This window comes from Leptosomus discolor, chromosome 1, assembly GCF_034619465.1.
Source record: "Leptosomus discolor isolate bLepDis1 chromosome 1, bLepDis1.hap2, whole genome shotgun sequence".
NCBI classification, from domain to species: Eukaryota; Metazoa; Chordata; class Aves; order Leptosomiformes; family Leptosomidae; genus Leptosomus; species Leptosomus discolor.
The window spans coordinates 151,219,060-151,245,873 of record NC_141391.1 but is presented as its reverse complement, the minus strand read 5'-3'; the positions used below and the strand labels follow the sequence as shown (position 1 = coordinate 151,245,873).

Below are 26,814 nucleotides of genomic sequence, written 5' to 3'. Positions count from 1 at the left end.
GGGGCCCCCAGAGCTGGACACAGCACTGCAGGTGGGGTCTCACCAGAGCAGAGTAGAGGGGCAGAATCCCCTCCCTCAACCTGGTGGCTGCACTTCTTTTGATGCAGCCCAGGATGTGATTGGCTTTCCGGGCTGTGAGTGCACATTGCTGGCTCATACTTGTTTTTTCATCCACCACAACCCCCAAGCCCATCTCCACAGGGCTGCTCTCGATCCACTCGTCGCCCACCCTGTTATTTCACAAACCACAAACCTGTTAAAGAAAATTTAGAAATGAGGTGCTTGTATGTTTATGTCACGAGATGAAACCTATGCCAAACTGATGCAAATGTAAAGGTGCCCAATTCCTGTTCATTGTTTATACTAACTAGTCAGATTAGACTAGTGAACAGTGGACAGGTGTCTTGAATGATTTTTGGAGATATTTGCCACAGGCACTTTTCCACCTGCATATCTTTTCTGTGCTGCTTATGCTGTGTGTTTACTGTGAAGAAATTAAAATTTAAATGTTATGGCCCTTGGAGCCATGGCTCAGGGAAGTAATGATTTCACACTAAGTGAGTACAAGCACACCTGGTTTTCTGGTATTCAGTTTCCCCGCTCAAGTATGTATCATCTTTAATGGCAATACTTTTGGTAATAAATTAACGCAATTTGAGGGATAGTAACTTTTGTCCATGTGAAAATTGGGTCAGATATAACAATGTTACTGTTACATCTTAGCATAATAATGTTATAATGTCCCTGTGGTGGGTTGGCCCTGGCTGGCAGCCAGGCACCCACACAGCTGCTCCTGTGGTTCCTGCCCCAACGGGATGGGGAGCAAATAGGGAGAACAGGGGCGAGAAAGCTCCAGGGCTGAAATAAAGACAGGGAAATCACTTACCAATTACTGTCATGGGTAAAGCGGACTCAACTTGGGGAATTTAACTTAATTTATTACAAATTAACATAAATATTTAATTACTGGGAAACAAAAAAGGCAAACATTAAAACACTTGGGGAACATCATCTCTCCTCCTTTCCCAGGCTCGGCTTCACTGCAGACACCTCTCCTCCCCCCTTGCTACCACTGTGGGGTACGCTCAGTCCCTTCAGCAAGGCAAGTGGCGGTGCAGGGGCTTGGAGTCAGGGCATAGCAGTTTTTCTGCTGCTCCTTGTTTTCCTTTGCTGCGGTGTGGGTCCTCCACAGGCTGCTGTCCCTTTGGCAGGGAACCTGCTCCAGCATGGAGCATCTTCTCTTCGTCCCCCTCCTCTTCTTCCTCCGACCTTGTTATTCTCTCATTCTGTCTGTTGTTCCCTCCTCTTCTGGTGTTTTCTGCCCATTCTTAAATATGTTTTCACTCAAGCGCCCCACACCTGGCTGAGGGGTTCAGCTGTGTCCTGCTGTGTCTGTTGTGGAGCTGCTGGAGCTGGCTGTCCAGCACGGGGCAGCCCGTGGCTTCCTCCTACAGAGACCCCTGCAAGCCCTCGCTGCCAACACCTGGACACTGGCGCCCAATACAGTTATGACTGGAACTTCTTGTATTTCTCATTAGTTAATAATATTCTGGAAATGTGGGAAAGTGAATGCTGGGCTAAATATTACTGCTAACTGATGTTGGGTACTTATTATTAGAAGCTAATGTTGCCTTCTGCTTTCTTGCAGTTCCATGTAAGACTGGATTGCTTCCTCAATCTAATGTGTTTTTGATGAACTACTTAGTGGCTTAACTTGTACGGATTCTATTTCTAAAATACTTTTGATGCTTTGTGTTTGCCTGACTCAGGCTACATAAGAGTGGTTTTGCTGCAAACAATATTGTGATGAAATCATGGAATAAGGTGGTACGATCAAGCAAATGTGAAAAGGCAGAATTTGGAACTGTATAAAGAATAATGAATTAGTCTCTGAAAAGCAGCCCAGTACCTCCTTGCCCTTGAAAATAAACTAGTAATTAATTTAATTGTTATCAAGGAATGTAATGGAAATAATTATTTTAAATAAATACATTAAAATAAGATGGAAATAAATCATGTTAAGCCTGATCTGGATTTCTGTGTGCCTTTCATGTTTGTGCTTAATGAAACCTTTGATGCTATAGTAAGACACTGGTTAATTGGTTTCTGATTTAACAAAAAATATTCTTCTTTGTGCTAATTTTTTTTTTTAGTTGATTTTAGTATAATGGCCGTATCCCAAAAACTCAAATGCTTTTAGCCACTGTCATCATTAGTCTTTGTCTTCTAATATGCTGTTAAACATTTAGATGATTCATTATAAAATTAAAAAAAAAAAAAGGCTTAGATAATCAGGCTAGCAGATACTATATGTGTACTGGAGTTATTTTATCTTCAGAATTTTTGCTTTCTTCTTACTTATGTAGCTTATTAGTCTTAAAGTTCTGTTGTGAGTTACTCTGGCAATAGACAGAAATGTTTATATGTAGATTAACTTGTGATTTTATTGTGCCCATACAGAAACAGAAGATTTGAGAAGCAGTTGCAGAATCTTATTGATAAATTAGTGGTAACTACAAGTAAAACATTTACTTTGTGAGCAGTTAATTGGCCAGTCTGTAACTGAGCAATATTAAGCATTTTCTAAGAGATGGCACATCTGTACTGAGAAAATGCTCTACAGTATCTTGTGACCTAGATGTTATATTCTAGAGTAATAGGGACTTTATTGTAGTTACTTTCATTTTTGACAGTTTATCAGTATAAATAAAATCTTATTATAGGTCATATTTAGCTAGGCTGGGCAACTTTGTGTTTTGAATTCAGAGAGGCATCTGAAATTTTAAAAGAAAAAAATTTCCTTGGTAGGAACTGACTGTCCTGAAAATAAACAGTATATTACTGAATATTGCTTTTGATCTTTGAAATTATATTGCAAGAAGAAAACCTTATTTAGCAAATCACTTTCAGGTATTATTTTAAGTCTCAAATGTACGGAGGTCTTGTTTGATCTCCTAGAGGCATATATGACCTCTTAAAAAGTAACAGGGCTGTCTTACTAACTAAATGTTTCACAACATTCAAGATGCTGATTAAAAATTTGAAGGCTTATAAGTAAATTCTCTGCTATGTTATATTTGGAATATTATTCAGATACTCTAAGGATGTCAGTTGGAGGCAACTTTGTGGATATAGAGTTCCCTTTGTCTAGCTCCCGCTGACTTACTAGTTCTGTGTTTCTTTAGTTTTAGGTATGAGTTTTGCTGTTCAAGACTTTTAAAAATTAAAGATCTTCTATGTTAGGTTTATCAGCAATGAAAAATTCCTGACCTGTGTGTCTTGATTTATTGCATAAGGATTTATATATATATCTCTCTCTATATATCTATCTATATATACAAAAGGCAATTTATACTCAAGGTGGCAAAAAAAGTAAATGTGTGAGCATCAAATGCCATTAAGTGTTTACCAGCTAATTCACAAAGCAACAGTAAAATTTCAATGACTGCATAGTCAGAGCAGAGGGTTTTCTTAAGGATATTTGCTCATTACAGTCTAGAAAATGGATTGATCTGTTAGCCTGATGCTGGTATTTAATTAAAAAGGCATGTTTCTTTCAGCAGTTGCCTCTGTAATTATGTTTCATTGCTGTCAAATAATGCTGTACACTGAAGCTTTATTTGAATTATTAGCAAACACCCTTTTGCCTTTATGAACGTCTTTCTCTGGGAGGAACTCATGGTGGTAGAGTGCTAGAATTTAAGTTTTCATAACAACTTAAAGTGTGTTCCACAGATACGGATGAGTCAGAGTGCTATTTGGATCTTGATAAATGCATGTACCCACTGAAAATGGACTGATGCACACCATTATGTCTTACTGGTGTTTCAGGGGCTTAACTGAGTTATTTTCACTTCTTAGTGCTCATACTATTACTCTTAACCGCTAAACATGACTGAGTGACCTGGAAGTTAATGTTTTTTTCATGTCACCCTTGCTCTAGCGACATGGTAGAAAATGAGACAAAGAAAAGTTACATGGTTATGAACAGCAGTAATTAACAAAAAACGGTAAAAAATTAATTATTAATGGACATGTAGGTAATTATAAGTGGTTATACTGAGGCCTAGATTTGACATGCTAGGTACAGCTTTATGAATTATACAGATTTCAGAATATCCATATGAATTTTAAATAAATATATAATGTAATTAGTGATGCAACACTTCAGTTCTTCTCACAGAACTAATTGTTAAACAAAATGTATGAACCTTTCAGCTGTTACCTCCTTCTCTGGTAAGTTAGAGATAAACTGACTGCATGTTAAAAATTAGCTGCTGATGGGAAAGTGATCGAAAGCTTTCCTTCCTATCGTTTCTTGTGTGTCTCTAACTTGGTTAGACAACAGGAAAGAAATAGAGAGATGAGTTGAGTTAAGTGGATTTTGAATGAGGTCTTTAGGGCATGTGGTCTCTCCTGAGTTTGTGTGATTTGGCTGTGAATGGCATTTTTAATTCATGAACAAATCAAATTTAGTTCCGCTTTTTAATGTACAGGCGTTCTCCTAGCTTACCACTAAGTGGTAGTCTGAGTGGTAGGCTTTTCAGCTGGCACCTGCAATGCCAGGCAGCCTCAGTAACAGTATGCTTTAGAAGATCTATATGCAAAGAAACTGATAATGTCCTTTTTTGTGTTTGCAGGTGGGGAGTATGCAGCTGCTGAAATTCAGGCACTAGCTTGCTGGGGTTAGAATTGAAGCGATGAGTTTGTTGTTTGGGTTTTTTTAAACATAGAAATGATACTAAAAAAATCCTGTCATCCAAGTACTTAATCTCACAGAATCAGCTTGACTCAAAAATACCACAGGCAGTAATTCTGAGTTAGTACTTATAAGCAAATGAGTCCCAGCACAGTCCTCTTGTCATTTCTGTTGGAGGAAAAAATGGAGTATTTCTTCAGCTGGTACTTTCTTTGCATAAGCTGTGGAAAAACTAAAGCTTCATGCCTCATGGATAAGGTTAGGAGAAATGAAGGTTTTCAATTTATGGCTCGGCTTACAAAAAATGCCTAAGGTATACCTGTCTGATAGAAGCACTGGAAATTTAGCGTGCGTTGGAACATCATTTTTTAGAAATAAAATTTCTTGAACAATATTTTTTAATTTTATTTTTTATTCGTGTATATATGTGAAGTTTGTTCTTACATATGTGTGTGAGAAAGAGGGGAAGAGTTAAAGAGTTCTTAGAAGGTTATATAGGAAAAGCAATAGATGGTGTAAAAAGATTGAGGAAGCAGTAACAAATGCCTTGTCTACATGGCATTACTCATAGCCATTACTGCTATGAATGTGCATTCACTGGATAGATCAGCTTTCTTGGGTACAAAGTGTCTCAGAAGTAACATTGTGAACTTTTAAAAAGCAGCGTTTTCCTGCAGGGTTACAGTGATGGTGGGAGTCAGATCATTCTCAGGATGGAACAATGTTTTGTATGTGTTTTTAATTGCCTATTACTTACTAATTAACTTCTTCCTGATAGGATTTATGCAGACAGAATATTCACCTCTGATTAGTAAGTAGCTGCCTTGAGACCAGCTTTGTCCCATTTGCACTCTTCGCCTGGCCTGCCAGATTTTCAAAAAAGTTGGTGATATGAAGTATGTTGTCCTCAACAGCTGCTGTAAATAGCTGTGTATAGCCTAGCCCGCTAGATTTCGTTGAAGTTAGTCTACTGCGCCGCAATACAGACTCGGTTCACTTGATGAATGAAAACACTTCTTGAAAAGCCGTTTCGGAGGAGAGAGAGGAAGCAGCAAGGTCTTGGGCACATTATGTTAATCTGTAACAAGAAGCCTAAACTGTTAATTGAAGGAAAGCAGAGATCTTTTCTGATTTCTTGTTAAATTATTTGACTCTTGGTATTGAAGCTTGTATAACTTCCCTTTTGCACTGCCTTGTTTACGGGCACATATATTCCTACAAATCCCAGCGTTGCTGATCATTATTCTAGTAAAGTAATGATTTTTTTTTTTTTCCTTTCAGCTCTTGCCTGTTAGGTTGGCTAAACCTGTCTTTTGCTAAGCTGGTTTCTGTTTTCCATTGCATAGAAGTTGGCTGGTGTTCTGAACAGATAAAGAGAAAAGGAAATGAGGTTGCCTGAGGCCTTTGCAAAAGTAGGAGATGGTGCATTGAAAGATGTGGTACTATTGATCTTTGGTGAAAAGTGCAGCATTGTTGTGGTCTAGAAAGCATAAATCTTTATTAACTAGTGGGATTTTTTCTAGTTTTTTTGGACTGGGGTAGTGCTGTTGCTAGGGTTTTAGGAACATTTTTATATGGAGTATCTTTGCTCCTTTTTCTTGCATTGGTTTAATTTTAATCGAGATAAATTGTGAAAAACACTGAGGGAGAAAAGTAACTGAATCTGAATACTCTGTATTCTAATGTTTTGCTACTTTCATACTCTTTTATGATCGGTGAGAATTTTTGCTTTCTTAAGATGGAGGCAGTTCTGCTGTGGTATAGGCTTTTGTAATACGGGTCTGTAGGATAAAGCTTTAATGTATTACAATTACCTTGAACAGTTTTTATTGAGCAGAGATATGTTCTGGTTAATATTATTTCATATATGCAGTACATACAGGATTTGGAATTCTAGCTTGAATTAGTGCGTGTGCACATGAGCGAGACTGAAATTTTTGTCTGTCTTTGCACAAATGCCGCAAAAGTTATTTTCTATTTAAACAAAATAAAAGGAAAATTCTATTGGCATACGTCAAGGCTTGAAATATGTATGAAGTTGCTAATTCACAGGTTATGGCACAAGGATAAATATTTGAGAGGAGCTGACCTGATATAGTGTTGCTACTAGCCCTGCTTTGAGTGGGAGGTTGGACTGGGTTCTGACCAAATTTTTTTATGGATTTGTAAAGTATGAAAGAAATAGGTAGAGCATCTCTCAAGCACAGAGCTGACACGATATTTTTAGTGGCACAGGTCTGAGCGATAGCTTGCATTGCATAGGCTTTGTTTTTATGCCTTTTAGCTGGTTTTAAGTAATTCTTTCTCTTTGCTTTCCTTTCATATGTCTGTCTCATTTCCTGAAGCTGACATATTTTAAATGGCATCCATTATGCCTTTACCCAGCAGGAGTGCCAAATACTTATGTTTCCTTGGAGGACCACATCCCTGAGGAAATGTCTGGTTTACAAAGGCTTCAGTTCTAATGCCTTTCAAGGAAAGGAGGAGAGACTACTTAATTATTTGCTGGACACATACCTCATCTTTGACCTTGAATCAGAGTGATCTTGAATGTTCGAGATCTACATAAACATTCAACTCTGATTCCTCCTCCAACCCGTAGACAGTGAGTCTAGCATGAAGTTACTCCTTTGACGGTCTCTCCATACGGTTTTGTTCCCAAGACTCGCTCACTTCCAAGGCATCAAGAGAAGATCCCTTCCGCCTTGAAAGACTTCAGCTGCCCTTATGGCTGCCACAGATGAAGGATAATAGAAAGTAGGAAGCTGCTCTTTTTGCCAAATAGTGGCTTCTCGTTGCGTGTGAGCTGCCTTCTATTTCTAGGCTGTCCTCTGCTCTGGAGCAGTGGGATTTTCCTTTCACGAAAGACTGAAATCTCTTATTATCTTTTTACATCTTTTCTTCTAGTCGTCTTGAGTGAAGTGGTGCAGGTGTTGTGCAGGTAGAAAAAGACTGCCTGGTTGTAGGCTTCTACAAACAGCTGAACCTTCTTCCATTCTGTTCTTGATGCTTTGGGTAGTGAGCTTGCTGCTTCAGCCATCTGTCTTTGAAAACCTTCGTATCTCCTCATGTACACGAGCGAGCCCGAAGGGTGGATCAGAGAATATTACTGTGTGTCTGTGTCAGCTTTTCCTACCTAAATTGATGACCTTATTAAATGATAAAGACTATTTTTCTTCTGTGTCCTGGACTTGGGGGATGCCTGTGTCCTCTTTCGTGTCTGTTTACAATACATGGATCTGCTGTGGCAAGCGGTCAGTGGACTCTAGTTACATCAAAGTCTGTGCAGAAACCTGCCTTCTGCTCCTTCTGTAGTGCTCTGACCTATTATGCACATTTTAAAAATGTGTGCTTTACCAGACAATGCTGAAACTGGCTTTTTCGCTGTGAGATATTCTTGCTTCCATATGGCCTTGAGTGGATCAGTGTGTTTGAATCTTGGCATGGAAACACATTTCTTTTTTCCACATCTGTCCTTGCAGTTTTTTGTGGCAGTGGTGAAATTAGAGGGAGTTCACTAGATTTACAAGTCTTATCAGTACGGATCATAGGAGATGCAATATGTAAGGAGTGGAGGGGGAACCCTGTCTTCCAGCGTTATCCTGTGTAGGACTATAAAACATATGAAGCTCTTCAGACCTGTTTATACTTACTTTCAATTGGATAAACTCAAAGCGCTCCTGGGTGGTTCCACTGCTGAGAAAGCTCCTCATAAATAAACTCAAGCTGTGAAGGCTTTGCTCTTGTGAAGCAGTTTTAGCTGGGGCAGATACTGCTATACAGCCTACTGCATAGGGAAGCCAACCTTGTCTCCTACTTTAGCCTCTTAAATGTTGGGCAGACATCACAGTTTATCTAAATGTCATCCTTTGATGGTCTTTGTATGTAGGCTACAAGTTACAGCTCGGTCACTTGCTCAGTCTGCGTTCTCTCATTGGCATGTTTTGAGTGTTCGTTGAGAAGCATATGACTCATTTTGCCTGAACCTCTGTGCCCCTTCAGTAGTCACTTTCGGTTAGTCATGTTTCTGGCTGAAATGCCTTTATCTTGGATTCCTGTCTGCTGGATACTGAGAGTCATCCATATAACATCCTGCTTCTTTCTCACCTTTCTTTTTAATAGACTGCTCCTATCAGTGTACAGAAGTACCATACAGTCAGAATCACATTGTGCATCCTGTAAAAGGATACTACTTTTTACTGGTGTCAAAAGAAACAAGCAACTTGACCTCCTGGCAGATGAGGTCATATTACTTGGGACTTTTAGTCTGCTAAAGATGCTTGTCTTGCATAAATGTTCTCAAGGCACAAGGAGTTTGGAAAACATGCCGTGGGTTTCTTTCTGTCATAAGGCATTGATTGCAGGTGATAACTTAACGTGAGTAAAACAGTTTCAGTAAATAAAGACAATTCAAATTCTCCCTCTTATAACACTTGGAGTTCACTAGTTCCTGACATATCTGTAATTGGAACTAGTGGTTGGCAATCTGCTCGCAGGGAACACTGACTATCCTAGTTGTATGATAAGACATTTTAGGTGATGCATCATGACTGAGGCATTCAGGATGCCATTACTGTGTGCTTTTTTTGTTTTTCCATTTGGCATTTAGGGAGGATCTGAGATAGGCCTCTTTGAGATCCAGCACAGTAATGCCGATTCTTCTGTTTCACAGCAAGCCTACTTCCAGAGTCGTCTGGAGTTTCTCTGTACTGTGGGGCTAACCAGCTAATGTGTCTGTCTTCTGCAGGCCCCTAGGGTGGTGCAGAAAGTAATGCAGATTGTGTCTGATGTAATTTCATCTGTATTGGCATGACTGAGTTACTCATGGATTTGGAACCTTCATCTCTTCATGCAGGTGTCCTGACTATTGCTATCATGTACAGCTTTCCGTTTCAGGAACTTGAAGTGCAGGAGATCTGGCCGAAGGTGAAACATTTGCATCTCATACTGTGTATACTCAAGATTGTAGTAGGATTGTCTCAGAATTCCAGAAAGGGTCCTTCTTTCTTCTTTATGAATGATAGGAAGGCATACATATGTTAGTGGTAACATGAAGTGGTAAGGTTTTCTTTGGGTTTCTGGGCAGGTCTGTCGTTATTCAGGAAGTCCTTCTCTGTATGATTTTAAAGTTGATCTCAACAACATTAACCTGTTGGCTTCCTTCAGCTTCTTTTAACCTTCATCTTAGGACTTCCATTTTCTTTCATTCTTGTGTAAAAGAATTCTTTCACAGTCGTTCTGACCAGCTCTCAGGAAATTTCAGTGTCTATTTAGGTAGGTTCTTCAGCGCTGTGTTATGTGCTGGGGAGCCTTCGTTGTTATCACTGCTCATAGAAGATTTTTCTTCCAGCCCTCTACCTGCATGTTTTGTGAGAGTAGTTGTCATTTGGATGCTCAGAGCAGCGTGCTAAGGGCTGGCCACAAGTTCAATTCCTATATAAAATAGTGTTCTATTTACTGTTGTTACAGCCTTAAAGTGAGGAATGATCTGTGACTAAGCTACCTCTTAGACACATTCAAAAATGCTTTGTTAAGAGTAAATAAATGTTGTGAATAAATATGAAATAGCACCATTACAAATGGCTTATGGAAAGCAACACACAGAATTCTTAATCTGTTCATGCCAAAACTGAATCTCAAAGCTCTTCCACCACACATAATCTTTGCCAAGACATCCAGCTGGTACATTCAAGACCTACCTCTTGGTGAGATGGGTTTCACTGGGTAGTTTGTCTCTGCCTAACTGATGCCTCAGTTTGCATGCACTAAGGAGAAATTCATCTTGGTGTAGCCTAAGTTTTTATAATTGATTGCCTTGTTGAAGTCTTCTGTGCTGTCCAGACAGATTGAAATTTTCCCTTTGATTCTTTCATTCAGAAATTTATTTAGAACTTCTGAATAAGTTCTACTGCTCTAACTAAAATAAGCACCATTCATTTTCCTGAGGATGTAAGTGTTGCTTTTTAGACCAGATGTTGTCTCTTGTTCTGGATTGGTTGATCAACTGATTGACTCAGTAAGAGATACTCCTCCCTACATGTATTTTTGGAGATCTAGCACCTGGTAAATGTCTCCATGCCCTGAAGTTGGGGGTTTTTTCCTATCCCCCCGCCCCCCCCCCCCCTATTCATTAGTAAATGTATTTCATAGAAATATATAAATTATGCTAAATGAATGTAGCTGATTACTGACTCTTGATTACCATCTAGACGGAATTCAGCTATGAAATACCAGTAGGCTTGGAGTAAATAAATAACCTTTGATATTTTTCTTCTAAAGAAGTCATCATCCTGTGCTATTACTTTGTGGATACCACAAGTCAGTGACACAAACCCACAATGGATTATGAAACAAATATTAACAACAGACTAACTGGGGTTATGGTCTTCCTCTGTTTATCAGTCCACAGGAGTGGATATCTTAATAGCTGTTATCTCAGCAGGCAGGGCTGTAGAAATTCAGACACTTGAGACCTGATCCTCTTTTCTCCACTGCCTCGTTCCTTCAGTATACAGTTGAACTTTGTACATATCTGAAGCCATGTGGTTTGAGCTGCATTTTTTGTGGAAGATTGTCCTTTGCTGGTTTTCAAAATATCCCATGCATCCTTACCAGAGACAGCATTACGCAGGCTACCTTCTGATAAGCTTCATCACTTCATTGTCTTATTTGCATATAACCTGTCCTTTTTGAAAACGTGGGGGTTTTGGTTGTTGTTTCCCCTGATGGGAAGAATCTGGGTTTAACAGTTTCTCCTCAGTCTGTTCTTCTGGGTCACTAGGACATGTTGTAACAGAACAGAGGGGGAAACTTCTAGTTTGGGGACAAACTCTGTATCATTTTGGAGAAATTATCCTTCGGGAGACCCGCAAAGCTGCAAGTGGACTTCCATTTATACATTTGTTAAGCATGACTCTAATTGAAGTGTCCAGTCAACACTAAAGCTTCAACTAGCCACAGTCTTTGGGTTTTCTGATAATCCATTCAGCATGCAGGTAGTGCACGCATGCAATGACGCATGATGCAGTAGTGCATGATGCACTGATCATACATATGGACAACCATTTAAAGAAAACCGGAATGTTATGAATGGAGATTATTTGAGAGGTTCAGTCTGTATTTATGTTCCCTCCTGTATGTCTTACCTACTTCTATGGAGCCCTTATCTTATTTTTACAGTATCTCTTTAAAATAGGATATCCATGTAGTTGAGGAGAAAGTGGTGGCTGGGAGGAGTGTGGAAATCCTTCATAAAACAAGTGGTGGAAATGAAGGGATTGGGCATGTACTTATGAGGTTCTGTTAGGGTTAACAGTCTCTGCCTTGAGAGATTTAGACAGTGTTTCAGTGCAAAAAAATTGGTAATAGTGATTAGTCATCCCTTACACTTTACATGCAGAGCTGTGTTGGCAAGGAGCATAAGGAAGTTCCCGCTAATAAAATATGTAGCTATTAAACAAAAAAATTAGTATTGATACAGTGTTCCTGGCAGGGAATAGCACAGTATTTTAGCCTTTACTTCTTTCCTGACAAAACAGAATCAGGTAGAGGAATTCTGAACTCATTGTGTCTTTATACTAATCGGACACTCAGCTGGGGATTCAGCTTTGATAATTATGTTGTTTCTTCTCTTAAACTGCCTATAGGCAGTTTTCTTGTATCATTCTCCTGTAAATAGATGGAAACATATGATCTGTCTGTCTCTGTTCTTACTGACCACATTGTGTAGTTGCTAGACTCATTGTAAGTAAAAGAGAGGTTACTGAAATTTCCAGTGCAAGAGTGGTAGGGACTAAGGCTGAGCAAATTTCTTCAGGGAAGTGTCTACACCAGCCAGAATTGGGAAGTCCAGTGCGAGGCCAACGTTTCTTGTTGATTTTTCCAGTATATCAAAAGAGGTAAGTTGGGAATATTATTTTCATCCTTTCTGGGCCTATGTAAGAACTTCTTGCAGTACTTCCCATAAAAGAATTCTTCTGTTATTTAAGGAGCTTTATCTATGGTTTCTAGAGTTGGTTTTGATACTGAAATTGAGAAACTGGCTTTTAAACCTTTGGCTTTCTCTCTACTTTTTTGTTCCTTTGAGTTATAGCCAGTCTTGCTGCTGAGGAGTACGGCTTATCCATGGACAATGTGCTTACATTACAAATGCTTCTAAAATATATGATGAGGCTGAAACATATGTATGTAGGACTTGGTTTCTTAAGGTTTGGTAGGTAAGCAGGAACTGAGGATATTGAAGTGCCTTTTCTCATGTAAGACAACTGCTGTCAAAGTTTCACATTTTTGTCAAACGTGTCTTTTAAATTTTAAAATTTTTTAAACTTTATTTTTTTTTACTAAATCATTCTTTGCCGATATATTTTTTTCTACATTAATTTATAGAAAATGGCTTTATTTTTAAATTATTTTTAGTTTTATTATTTGTATCTTGGGAAAGGAAATGCTTCTTCATAAATTTTAGTGTTGCCTTCTGAACTATGCTGTGGAAGTGAATAAATGGATTCAGATGGAGTCATTTGTTCAGCTTTGGATTTTCATTACTCAGCTGTTACCTATTTATTTTACATAATTAAATCAACCATCTGTTGGTTGTGAGGGAGTTGAGGTTCTTGTGTTACTTTTTTGAAAGATAAATTTTTCTGTCAGACTAATTTTGGATAATTGTATTTTTTTTCTCCTAAAATCACTTACCAAGAATACTTGCTTTTTCATTTAAGACACTGTAGCAGCATAGTTGTTTATTTTTAGTGACTTATGATTCATGATATATTCCTATCTCTGAAAATGTCTTTAGAGCAGACAAACCAATAAAAAGTTGAAACTCCTTGAAATGTTTCATTGAAAACCTTAAATGTAGTTGGTTAAGACAAGTTTTTTATCTTTTGAACTATGGTCCCTTAAACAAATTTTGCTGTGGGGAAGGAGAGAAATAAGAGAATCCATAGATGTCTTTTTGAAGATTTGAATCACATTTTCCGTTTTATTTTAGTAGTATTAGAATGTAGCCAATGCTTTTGTTTGCCTTGAATAAATACAGTTGCTTTTATGTAATAGAGACAAGATATGGGGTATCATCTTTATTACCTGGCTGTGGATGTTGGGTGTGTGAAACTGAGAGTGTAAACAAGGCTGCTGAAGAAGCGGCGTGCACAGAAGCCTGCATCACAGGAAATCTTGGCCTGAGTGAAGTTGCTGGCGAGTCACTGCCAGTCCTAGCAGTTGAGCAGCACAGGAAAGTTATTGTGTCATGCCACTGCTTGGTGTCAACAGTGAGTCACTGGTACTTCTGCTGCAAGGAGAGTGATGGAAATAGATTTCAAGGGTTAAATTCTTCCTCAGAATAAATTATTAAATGTTCCAGTAAGGCTATCAGACTGTCTTCTGAGAAAATTAAGGTATGTTTAGTGTCTAGGTGCCATTATGCCTTAGTGTTACTTTGTTATTATATCCATAACACACAGATTTGGTTCAAGGAAATCTCTTATTTTTCAGAATAGAACTTGGGAAGAAACTTCATATTAGCAACAGCTTTGAACTATTGTTTTTTCTTTAAAATAGATGCTAGGGATTGTCATAAAGTTGTACTACTCATGTCTGTGTTACTGTAGTACAACCTTTTTTGGGTACAATAAAATATTCTCATGATCTGTATGACAATACCTTCCCCTTTTTTGAGGGGAAAAAAAATCTCCAAGGAGGGGCTGATTACCACAGCAAGGCTTGTAGAGAAATAAAACATCTTGCTAGATCAAATGATGTAGCCAAGAGAAGAGCAGACAAACTTTTGGGCTCAAACCATCTTTTTTTATGGGAGGAAAAGCAGCAGAAGCAGCAACTTTCAAGTTGAGAACAAATTGAGAAATTTTGCTCTGAGTAATGCTACTCAGTTTCAGTAGAAAAAATTCTGGCTGGTAGCTGTAGATAAGGGCAGGGGGATATTATAGAGGGAGTTCATTACAGGAGCTAGCTCCTGTGAGATAGAATTGTCTGTGGGATAGTGAGGAGTTAGCTGTAGGCATGATATGGGAAAAGATATAATATGCAGTAAACCAATACTGAATTCTAAAAATCAGAGACTAGATAAAATATTTGTTTTAAAGACATAATTAAGAGGAATTCACTGTATTTGTTATTTGCTTCTATATAGTTTCAGAGATTTAATACAAAACCAGCAAAGCCTGAAGAAGGATTAGTGTGCTGAAAGTTGTTTTTTGTTTATCAGCTGGTAGAGTTATCACCTCTCCATACAAATCTTGTGCTCAGACCATGAGAATGGTAAATGCTTTCATGAAAGCCTTTATTCATTCATTATTTATTGCTCTCAGTCCTTCTCTGCTTTAACAGTTTGATTCACTATTTATATTGTAGTTGTGTTTAAGGGTTAGTGTTGTATTATTCTGGTTGTTATACCAGCACATACATCAAAATGGCAGTTGCTGCCTGAAGGATTGATAATTGAGGAAAGCAATGGTGGGAAAGTGATATAATCGTGATTTTTGACTAATAGAAATGTGATTGTATCATTTGCTTAGCTGCTCTCCAGAGCTTTTTTTAAAATTATTTTATTTTAATCTTGACTAAGGAAAGGTTACATTTGTATGGTTTTAGCCCCCTAATATATATTCTGTTCTTCTGATGGTAGCTGCGACTTGAGATTATAAATCACTCTTACTAGTTCAAATAGTGATTTGGGGTTTTTTTAAAAGCTTTTTTCCACCTATTCTGCATAATATACCATTTGAGCCCATTTAATAATCGGCTGTTTTTCCAGCTGCTGTCACTTAAATTAAAAGAGTTACGTTGCCACTGATTTTTTTTTCCTTGAATTGTTTGTGGTAGGTTAATTAAGAGGAGCTGCTTGTCCTTTTGTTGTAAAACTAATCAAATAATGGGATTTTATTTTCAGAATAGGTTATCATGTTACCAGGTATCCTTTTACATTTATTGAATGTTGTAGATCAGGATCTTTAATGAGGTTTTTCTCAGAAAACAAAATCAGAATAAAAAAATTTAACAAATTACTAACTGTATCAAAAAATAAAACAATCCCAAAACCATGCCTGCAGTGGAATGATGAACTTTAAAAGTGGCTTTTATTTTGTGATGTAGGGATGCAGATGAGTTAAGAAGAATGATATGAACTACAGTATGTAATCTATGAAATTTTAAGTACAGAAATGTGGAGAGGTGTTCTTTTGTGAAAATCAGATAAATTGAAATAAATATTAGGAAAAGATAAAATTGTAGAAATCTTTTGTGTGCATAGCTAGAAACAGAGAGACAGAGGGCAGACTGCCTCTGAGCAAAGGCCCTCTTCCCCCTTTGAGAAAGGTGAATCCCACCTGACGCCAGCAAGCCTGATGCCATGTGGGCCATCCCATCATTGAAAAACCCAAAATTGTGGTGGTGACACCAGCCTCGGAACCATGTATTAACAGACTGGGTCCATCTGTTTCTTCTAACGTCACTGCTTGCAAGCAGAAGGATAGGGGAAAAAATAACCTGTGCTCCAGATTCTCTCACCAACCATCCCAAGGCCCTGAAGGCTCTTTTGATCGCTCTTGGATTATGTGTTCATTGCCACCCACATGAAAGAGCAGTAATGGGTAATAGTCCGAGGGCCATACCAAGGTAGGGAGTGTCCTAGTGATGGCCTTAACACTGGCCCCAGGGAGGCAACAGACTTCCCTAAGAGGAGGGTCTGTCTGGCATATTAGACCCTCTGTTCCCCTCAGCAGGGAGTCTCTTAGAACTTTAACCCGTCTTTTCTTCCTCATGGAGTGGTCATGATAGCCCCATTTCTGACCTTGGGGACACCTCTGGTGTAGGTGGACTATCATCTGTATCATCCATTAACATTCTACATCCAGAGCCTCGTACCTGTTGTACAGAGGGCCTGGGGGCGGGGGGGCAGGGCACGGGGCGAGGTGAGGTGGGCGAGGAGGGGCCCCTGCCTGCCACCCCAAGTGCAGATTTGCCTCCATTTACCCCTTTCCTTTAATCTCCTGCCTTCAGCCTGATGGGGGGAGGATACAGGGTCCCCTTGATCTTGTGGTTTTTGTTTTTTTTTTCTGGTGGGCGTTCCTGTGTCTCTTTCAGGGACGGCGGAGCACGGCTCCACTTCTCAGCCTCCCTGATGCTCCTTAACCTTTCTACTTCCTCTTGTAGCTCTACCACCAGGCTGAGCAGACCATCCACCTGGTCACACCGCACACAACTGTTCTCACCGCTGCCAGCCTTTACCAGTGACAGGCTCTGGCACTCCCTGCAGCCCGAGGCCTGGATGGCTGCATGTTTTCATGGGAGTTCTGTTCTGGGTTGCCACGTCTATTCTAGCGAGCTCAAAGGACAGAGCCTTCTGCCAGGTGGATGCCACAGCTAAGCTTGTTCTGAGAGGGTGATGACTGGCAATGATAATGTTAGGTGAAATCTAGAAGGAACGCAAGGATTATGAAATTCAGGGTTGTGGGGTGGTTTCTTAGTAATATGTTCAGGGTTTCTGTGTTGATCAGGTGTACAAGTCTTCTGTCTAGTAAAGCTCATCTAGGCATCTGTTTGAGTGAGGGCTACAAAGATGAGTAGGGGACTAGAACACCTCTCTTATGAAGAGAGGCTGAGGCACTTGGGGCTTTTTAGCCTAAAGAGAAGAGAAGACTGAGGGGGGATCTTATCAATGCTTATAAATACTTAAAGGATGGGTGTTTGGAGGATGGGGCCAGTCTTTTTTCAGTGGTGCCCAGTGACAGGACAAGAGGTAATGGGCACAAACTTGAATATAGGAGGTTCCATCTAAACATGGGGAGGAACTTCTTTACTTTGAGTGACAGAGCACTGGAACAGACTGCTCAGAGATGCTGGTGAGTCTCTGTCCCTGGAGACATTCAAAACCTGCCTGGACACTGTCCTGTGTAACCTGCTGTAGGAGATCCTCCTCTGGCAGGGGGTTGGACTAGATGATCTCCAGAGGTCCCTTACAACCCCTGTCATTTTGTGACTCTGTGAAAAAAGAGATAAACTGCTGCATTTAACTTTTATTTAACTTTTGGTCTGTTTCCTGACTAATAAGTACTGTCTGCAAAAGTGACAAGGAAGTGGTGTGGAAGGAGGGGGGGGGGGGCATATGGGATTATTTTTCAGGGAAGGCACAGCAAGTTGTTCTGAAGTGTACCTTAAACTTTGCATTTAAATAAGTATTACCATTGGCCCTTCAGCCTTGCACTGAGATGGAGTAGAAAAAGGAATACCTTCCCTAATTCTTCCTAGGTCCGAGAACATACCCAACAGATGAAGAGAATTTAGGTCTTCAGAAGCCACCTTGTTCTGTTTCCCTGAAATAAAACTCGTAACGTTAGACACATGAGCTTTCCAGATTTTCAAAGCCGTTTCCATTTTTTTTTTAGTTATGAATCAACAGACTGTTATAAAACGTGTAGCTCTGAGATTAATATCTGTGTTCAGACATTTGTGCCATGCTTAAGCTCTTGCTAGAGTTGGTGGATTGATGCCTTGAACTCACAACAGGGAATTCCATTTTCTTTTCTGTCTTGACAGTTGTTCATACAGATGTATCAACAGATTAAAATGCTTCTCTGAATAATTTTTAAATGCAGAGCACTTAGTTACAAGATGATTTGCATGAATGCACTCGAACCAGAACGAAAAGACTGTATTGTACAGCATTTCTATCCACTTTATCTCTATTTTTGCAGATCTTGAACAGTTATGTATTCTCAGTCTGGTATATAAAGGAGCAAGGGAGTTCAGTCATTGCTCTGCAAGAAGCCTAACAGCTGACATACTGCTTGAATGACCATGTAGTAATGCATGAGTAAGTAGTTCCTGAAAAGATTTATTAAAGCCAGTAGTCATTCAGTGAGAGATTTACCCTAAATTATTTTACCAACACAGTCTATACCAACTGTCCATTTTGATCCATGGGCAATGCAAGACTATTCTGCTTTAGATTGTTTTACATTTATTACAGTGAACTCGGATTTCCTTTATGTTCTGTCTATTCTCTTGATTCCTAGAGTGATATGCAAGGTTAGACAGGACAGTATTAAAGCTTTCCACTGACAGTAGTCATTTCAGCTGTCAGTCCTATTGCACATACCCGTTTTAGCTTGTTCAATTTGCATTCTGATCGGATGCATTTCTGATGTAAGCACCCAGCTTACTGCACCTGATGGCTTGAGTGCCTAATGGCATCTAAAGCCTCTTGCTTTGAAAATGCTTGTACCTAGCAGAAAGATGTCTGCAGGGAGTAACCACTCTTGTGAATGGAAAAACTTTGATGTTTTTCATCACATTCTAGGATCCAGTAAAGATTTTCATCAAGAAAATCCTTGACTTTATACTTCCAAAGCAGCATGTGAGCTTAGCATCTGTTGCTATCATGGTACCTCTAGCAGAAATTTGAATGCCTCATTCATGTAGGTTGTGCTAGGCCTCCTCATTTCCAGAGCTATCCAAGTTCCCCTTCATGCTTTCCTGTCATTTACCTCTTGAACTCCCTGAAGGGCGTATTGTGTTGCCTCTTAAAGGTCACAGAAAACTCCATTAGAACTTAGCATAATGTGCCATGTTCCTTCGCCATCAAAGGTGCTGCTGTCATTTCAGCATGAGGCTAAATGCCAGAACATTTTGATCAGAGGTTTTTTCTATGTTCTTTCACAGGGACAATGATTGCTGCAGCCATATTCTAAATTTATGCTGAAATTCCAGTAACACATTTGATCTGCCTGTCTTCCCAAAACTGTACTCAGCCTAAGAGACTTGATGTATCCAAAAAAAAACCCTTTTTAAGCCTGTTCCTTTGTGAATGTAGCCAATATGTCATGGCAGAGAGCTGAGAAGATAACGTGTATGATGTCAAAAAGCCATAGGTTTGAAAAGGCTTAGTTGAGTCTCAGTGATGGTTGCTGCTATTGTAAATTTTATTAAGAATGGATTTCTGTTTTCTTCCTCCTTGCATTTCAAAGAAAATGAGAAAAGTTATGAAGATGGAAGGGATGCATATCTTCTATTAGGCAATAACTTGATTTGCTTGTGAGAACTTCAAGCCCTAATCTTGCAAGGTAGACTTAAAATGATTGCTGCCATTGTGGCTGACTGCTGTGCATTGAGAACTCTAAAAAAGCCCATACTTCATGCTTCAAGAAGGGATAATGAATGAAGGTGTGGTTTTTTTCTGTATATAGCAGGGCACAAATTATAGTCCTCTACAGTGGTTGAGTACCTGGGTACTGCTCTTGTTTTGACTACCATTTTAGGCATTTTGGCTTTTGGGCCAATTGAGTATGAAAGTCTGCAGTTCCTTATTGTGTCTTAAACCAAGAAACCCATGTGCAAACGCTTTTCCAGGAAACTTGTTTTACTTTCCCTGAAGAACTGATGATATGGCAGATGTGAGAAGATGCAATGCTTACAATTATGTATGGGGTAGAAAGCAGTTAGGAAGGCATATTGGAGAGACTATCAACAAGTAAAGCAAGAATTAAAGTGTTACCATGACATATCCAAATTGGTTCCATCTTCTTGTGAAACAGTGGAAAGAGGTGTTAGGCATATAGGGCATCTGCACTCTGTAATCATCTCCCTAAGATGACTTTCGCTGTGCAAGGTTACCATCTAATCTGCACAAGATAAGCAGGGTGGCAAAGACTCATTCTACACATGGTCTGTGCAGCTGAGAGGCAGCAGCTAGTTTTTGCTGGTGATTATCTCCCTGTCATGGTTGAACATTGTGCAAAGACTCCATGGCAAGCACTTCCATCTGTGACAGTACAGCCATATGTTGTTTATGAGATCCTGAATGTCATGTGTTCTATTATTTGACAGATCAAGTCCTTCATGCAGTCTTCTCACATTCATGGCCGTGTCTGGTCATCTGATGGTTTTCTTGCTCAAGAAAATGTCTTTTAAAAGCCAACAAACAAAACCCCAGTAAATTTTCAGTTTCAAAAACCCAGATTGCTGGTGAGCCACCATCCAGGTTTTATAGTTCAGTCTGATAGGGCTAGCAAAGATTTAGTTTCTTCAGCTGAGCAGCTGAATATTGGGCTCTTGAAATCTTATCTGGACGATCTCTGGAGGCACAAGTTTGGAAAGAACACTGTGGTCATCATTCCATAGTCCCTGAGCATTGGGTAGCTCATGAGATCTTCCACTGTTGTTTGCAGGCGAAGGATCCCACTATGCTGCATTCCAGATGGACAGGAAGAACAAAGTATTGTATTGCTTGCTGTGGGCAAGCAGAAGTTGAAATGCTTACTGTTTTATATTAAAACTAATTCTTCAAAATATTATCTGTTTATGTGTTACAGCCTACCTTGTAATTGTTCCTTCAATCCTCAGTAGTCATAAACTTGGAGTATTCAAAAAGCTTTAAAGATCAGGCCTCCTCCATATTTCATATCCTTACACGAGACACATAGGGTTTATGTATGCAGATGCAGTTATTCAAAGTATTCTTGTGGAACGCATGCATCTGTGCATTGATATTTATGCTGTAATCTCCCCAAACCAGCTAGTATAGAAGAAGGCTTAAATCTGGGGGGCGGGGGGCTGGAGGGGTTTGGCAAGGGGAGGGTTATGTGGGTGAAGTAGTCAACAGCTTTCTTTGCATCGATTTTTCATATAGTACTCTTTTATGATAAATCATCAGCTATATTTACTATTCAGAGCATAGTGTTGATGTATGCTCATATCTTGGAAAATACTGAACACGAGATCAAAGGTTGTGTAGCAGAGAACCTTTTATCTTGGATTGATTCTTTGCATCAGCTAATGGAAAGATATATATTTGCTGGCCTCCCTAATAGAGGTGACTAATAAGAATATGTTTTTGCAGGAAAGCTCCTAATCTATTAACAAAATGAGTCATGTTTCATATAGTTGCTATTAATTTGAAAATATTAGACATTTATAGATATGTAAATGTTAAAATTCTCCTTCCCTTAAGTACCATAATAATTTCTAATTACTGTCATGTGATGAGGAGTTCACAAGAGCTGAATTTGGCACTTAAGCACCTATTCTTTCTAAACAGATGGAACGTTTAGAAGTAATATATGCTGTGGATGAAATTGGGTGTGTTGTATACATGTGCATAAAATCAAATTCTACAAGTTCTATCATGGCTGGCCTGAACATAGATCAGTTTGATGTTTGTGTGTTGGCTGCTTTTTGTGGTTTGTTGTTTTGTTTTTTGTTTTTTTTTTACAGAAACCTCTTACACAAGGATCCGTTTTATCAACACAGTTTGTAACAAAAGAAGTTTGTGCTTGCCAGACAGGGGAGACAGAAACTGCAAAGAATTATCTTACTGCAATGTATGAAGCTGCATATATGCAAGGACTTCTGTTTCTTTAGCAGCATAAGAACAAATAATCAAAGCTCCTATTTGTGTGTAAATAAAACATGATGTTTAAGTAGCGTAATGCTAACCCAATTTGAACAGCCTAGTGGGAAATAGAGGTTAAAATCAGTATGGAAATTGTTGATTACGATGAGAAATTCAAAACATTTGCCCTAATCCCAAAATGCCTGTTCTCAAGAAAGATGAGTGGCACTGAAAAGAATCTGGTTTCTGCGCTTCAGGATCATGACATGCTACCACTCAAAGCATGTGAAATATAGATGCTAGGAAGATTTGCATGAGAAAAAGCTTTTGAAGCACACTAAACTACTAATGTAGATGTACCTTTGGAAATTGAAACACATCGTAGCTGGAACTAACTGGTAGGACTTTAGAAATAATTTTCCTTTGAATTTTGTGGCGTACTAGACCATGTCTGGTATCTGCCACAGAGCTCGAATTCCCTTAGGAAGCCAGAGAACTGTCAGAATTATATTAATAGTTCAAAAACTGATATATAAATGGATGTTTTTCAGAAGTTTACTGGGTTTGCCTATGTTTAATCAGAATTTCTAGTCTTAACACACAGGTATGTGCACAAATTTCTTTAGAATAAGCTGTTTTTACTGTACATCAGATATTCTATAGAAACTGCCCATCTACATGCTTTATTCCTTGAAAACAGAAATAGCTTACCTTTTTTCTTTATAAGATAAGCTGCTTCATGTTTACCATAAGTAAAATCTTTCATGTGGACACTTACCACTGAATAACTGGGGTGCTGCGTTTATTCTGTTTTCCCTTGCGGCCTTTTTTATGGAAGTACCAGTACACTTAGTATGAGGTGATTGCATTGCAGTTTTGGTTGTTCTGTGCATACAGGTTTATTAGGTTGTTTCTGATCTGCTTACTTTAGGAGTTTAAATTCATCCCTGCTGGTTTACTTGTGATTGGGTTTTTTTGTACAGAGAGGGGCAAAGGAATTAGGCTGCTGCACACTGCCCCCTTAAACCAAATGAGTAATTTTCTGTGAGTCTGGTTCAGCTGACAAATGTATAACTGACATTAACTTAAGCTCTTTATCTATAGCACTTTTTTACCATCTTGCCCTTCTGCTGTCTCAGAGATAATGCAATGTATGGTTGTCTTTAAAATGCAAGTCTCTTTCTTTGACTCTCACAAATTAAATCCTATTAAAATCATAGCTATATTTTGTATCTAAGCTAAATATTATAAAAATCACCCATTCATTTCCATTTAAATAGGAGTTTTGAAGCCCCTGATCCATCTTACAGGGAACACGTAGCATTTCTGGAATCAGCAAGTTCTGTTTCATCACAACCCTGCTGGACACCTGACATTAGCCCTTTTTTCAGTTTCTTTGCGTGGGCTGCAGCTGAATGTCAGCAGGGACTCCCTCAGACAGCCAGGCCTTTGCTTCTGCCATGCATTCAGCAGAATCTTATTTCCCAGAAACACCGCCAAAACATTAACTCTTTGAGAATGGGAGAGAATGATTTCCCATAGTGACCAAATCCTCTGCTAGCATTTGGCATGTGATCTTCTTTGAGCTGAATGTGGTTTGTCCTCTTGCAAATGTTTCAAACATTCTTATTGTGAACATCATGAGATGAATCATCATAATGCAGAAGCTTGTGCATATGTGGATTTGCTGGCAGGAAAGGTGCCTGTAAGGTCTGTCGTTTTCTGGTGCTGTACATTTGAGGGTAGACCTTACTGAATTGTTCTTCTGACATGAATTTGTTATATTTTTATTGTTATTATTGTATTATGTTGTTATTATTGTATCTTTTCTTTCCAGAGTAGTAGCATTGTAGTCATGATGATCTAAAGATAAAAGTAAGGCAGTGTTTGTAGGTACTACAAGTACATCTATTCCAGACCTGGAAGGGCCTTTGTAGCTGAAAGCTTGTCTCTTTTCCCAACTTTAAAAATAGTTGTCTGCATAAGAGATTAGCTGTAAACTGGCATCTTCAGAAACCTAGTTTTGGTCAATTAACCCATTACATCTGTTTCTTCCTTTATTTTTTTTCTGTCTCTGGGTTGGATCCTGAAAAATAAATACAGAAAATGTGATATGTTATAAAAAATGCAAACCTGTCCTATATCTTTCCAAGTAGTTACTGTGTTCTACATGAAGAACAGCTTGATCACTGAGCAGATTTGCAGAAAACTGCCATTACATGTACATCATAAAGCTGTCATTCAATACAGGGTGTACTGGCATTGTGGGTTAATAGTAGGAGTAATCAGGAAATTCGCAGTAGCTAAGTTTGTCAATAATATTTTTATAAGAAACTTTTATTGGATCTGCTGATTTCAGCAAAACTTTTGTTAGGATAAAATTTCTTCCCTCTGGAGTAGAATTTCTGATTAAAAACTAGAGAAGAGTGAGACAAGATCAACCATTGAGCAGGGAATAGACTTGGTCAGAGATGTTCCCTAGGAGATGCTAAGGGACTTCTTGGCTAATTCAGACAAAGACCTTGAGCCAAGATTCACCTTCTCTTTGTGGCACTGAGATGTGAGACGTAGGTTTAAGTTTCTAAGTCAGTCAATATTCAGATATTTATACAAAGCAGAATCTCTCTCAGTTCTTTCTGTAAGAATATCTTGTTAGAGATCCACCCAAGAACAGCTTATTGTCTACTCACTAGAGCCTCATTTGGGGTGTATGATGATAAGAGCTTGAACCTTTATCTCCCAGGCTGAATCTTTTCTAATACACCACTAAGTATTCTAGTAGGACCTCTTTTTTTCTCCTCATCCTTTCCATCACCCCATGTTCTCTTGCTTATGAATATGAATGTCTTCAATGTTCTCCCAGTGTAAAAGGTGAAGTTTTTTTCAGTTGTTGAGTTTTGCAGAATGTAACTGCTTCCCACTTCATTGTGACACATTTCTGTGACACAGTGTCATATAATTTCATGTTATGTTTTCCCTTGTTCCTGGGAAACAGTAGGTTCTTCTCTTCCTTTTTACTGTTTGTTGACAGGCATCTCTTGAACATGCTGAATTTTTTTCTTGGTATTCCAAAAATTAATTTCCCTGGTTAACCTGCTTAGAATTTAAATCCAGGAGATTAAGGATGACTTAACTACAGAAGGGTTCAGTGCCTAGATGCCTTGCCTCTGTTGTAGAACTTTAGTTTTGATTTAGGCATTTAGACTTCTTGAATAAAGTATGGGATGAGTTATGTATCTGACTACAGTGGTTACAAAGACAATATCTGCAGTGTGAATAGCCTAAATCAGGCAACCAGAAACAAATGGACAAATGCATATTGGGTTCTTAGATACCTCAGTCTGGTAGGTCAAGCTCTGCCTTGCAAAAATGACTGTGGAAATCCTTTTTTAAAAAGTCACAATTTAATTTCTCTCAAAGAAATTTGAGCTTTCTCTCAAAGTCATGCTAGTAGCAACGGCTGCCTCCTTTTGATCTAAAATGTAGGGTTAGAATACAGGTCTTGGCTGTAGAGTATCAATTAGATTCCTTTTTGTGTCTAAGTATGTTAAAATGCACATTATCCACTTCATTTGGAATGGTAAGATGATAAACATCTAAGTTAATTGGAAGTATTACTATTGAGGTCTTTCTGCTCTTATGTGTTCTACCAATTAGAGTAAGAAGCTGTGCTCTCTTTGGTATTTTCTGTCAGGCCTACTGAACCTTTAAATATTTCATGCAAAACAGAAAAGCTTCAACGGGGAGACATGAAAAGAGCTGCCTGCAGCAAGGTTCCCAGACTCACCAGTATAGAAATAGGTATGTTGCATTATCCCGAGACTGCAACAACAGGACTACTTTGTGAACCAAATATAAGGAACTTCCGTATCATTGGCTGTAGTCATACTGTAGGTTAGAAACTCATCTAACCAATCTGCCAAGGTGTGGGAAATGTGAATTTGAATCCTGTTGGGTGGAGGCAAAGATTGAATCATGTTCTGCTACATACAGATGTAGATTTTGTGCTGCTGGATGAAAGGCAAACTCTGTCCCTGCATAGAGCCCAGTTAACAAACTTTAAGTTGCCCCATGGAACTGCAAGCAGAGGAACACCTGGTAAGAGGTTATGTTTGCACCTTGCCCTTTTAGCATTTACATTTGAGGTGGGCCTGAAGGTGCTTAGCTCTGTCAAGAGAAAAGTACGTGGGGCATAACCGTAACCAGCAAGAGACTTGCAAGAGAACTGTGCTCACCAAAATAACTTTGTGATTTGCAGGTGTAGATATAGTTTGTAGTGAGGCTTAAAGGCCAATTTTCATTACTTAGAAAAAACAGGGAATCCTCAAGGTCTGAAATAAGGGCTATAAGCTTCAAGCAAAGTACAGGTTCAACGTAATTGCTTTGCCTTTAATTATGTTACCTTTATTAAACTATTTAAGAAAAGCATGGTTGGTACTTATTCAGTAGAGTATGACATCATGCTCAGTGGTATTAAAAGTATTTTTACTTGTTTAGATAAGACAATTTCAATAGTATTTTTCAAGTTTGATTGAGGTCTCTAGTCAGGTCATAGAAATAGGATTAAGCATCAGTGGCTAGTATTGCGTGAACTTGGAAAATATTTTGCCTTTCTGGGATGGTCACTGATTTAAAAGTGAAGTCTAAGAAATGGATGAGAAGCTAGTAAGACTTGCCTGCTCCTTCAGAAGGAAAAGGGTGGTTTCTTTGAAATGATACATTAGATGAGCTATGTTAACTGAAAAAGTAGTGTATTTATGATGCCAAC

The 26,814-nt window shown here is 38.8% G+C and overlaps 1 protein-coding gene across 6 annotated transcripts in view; it reads left to right on the top strand.

Annotated features, from left to right (window-relative positions):
• ERC1 (ELKS/RAB6-interacting/CAST family member 1) overlaps positions 1-26,814 on the top strand; it is a 284,902-nt gene that overhangs the window by 25,914 nt on the left and 232,174 nt on the right. The gene's annotated exons all lie outside the window — the stretch shown is intronic.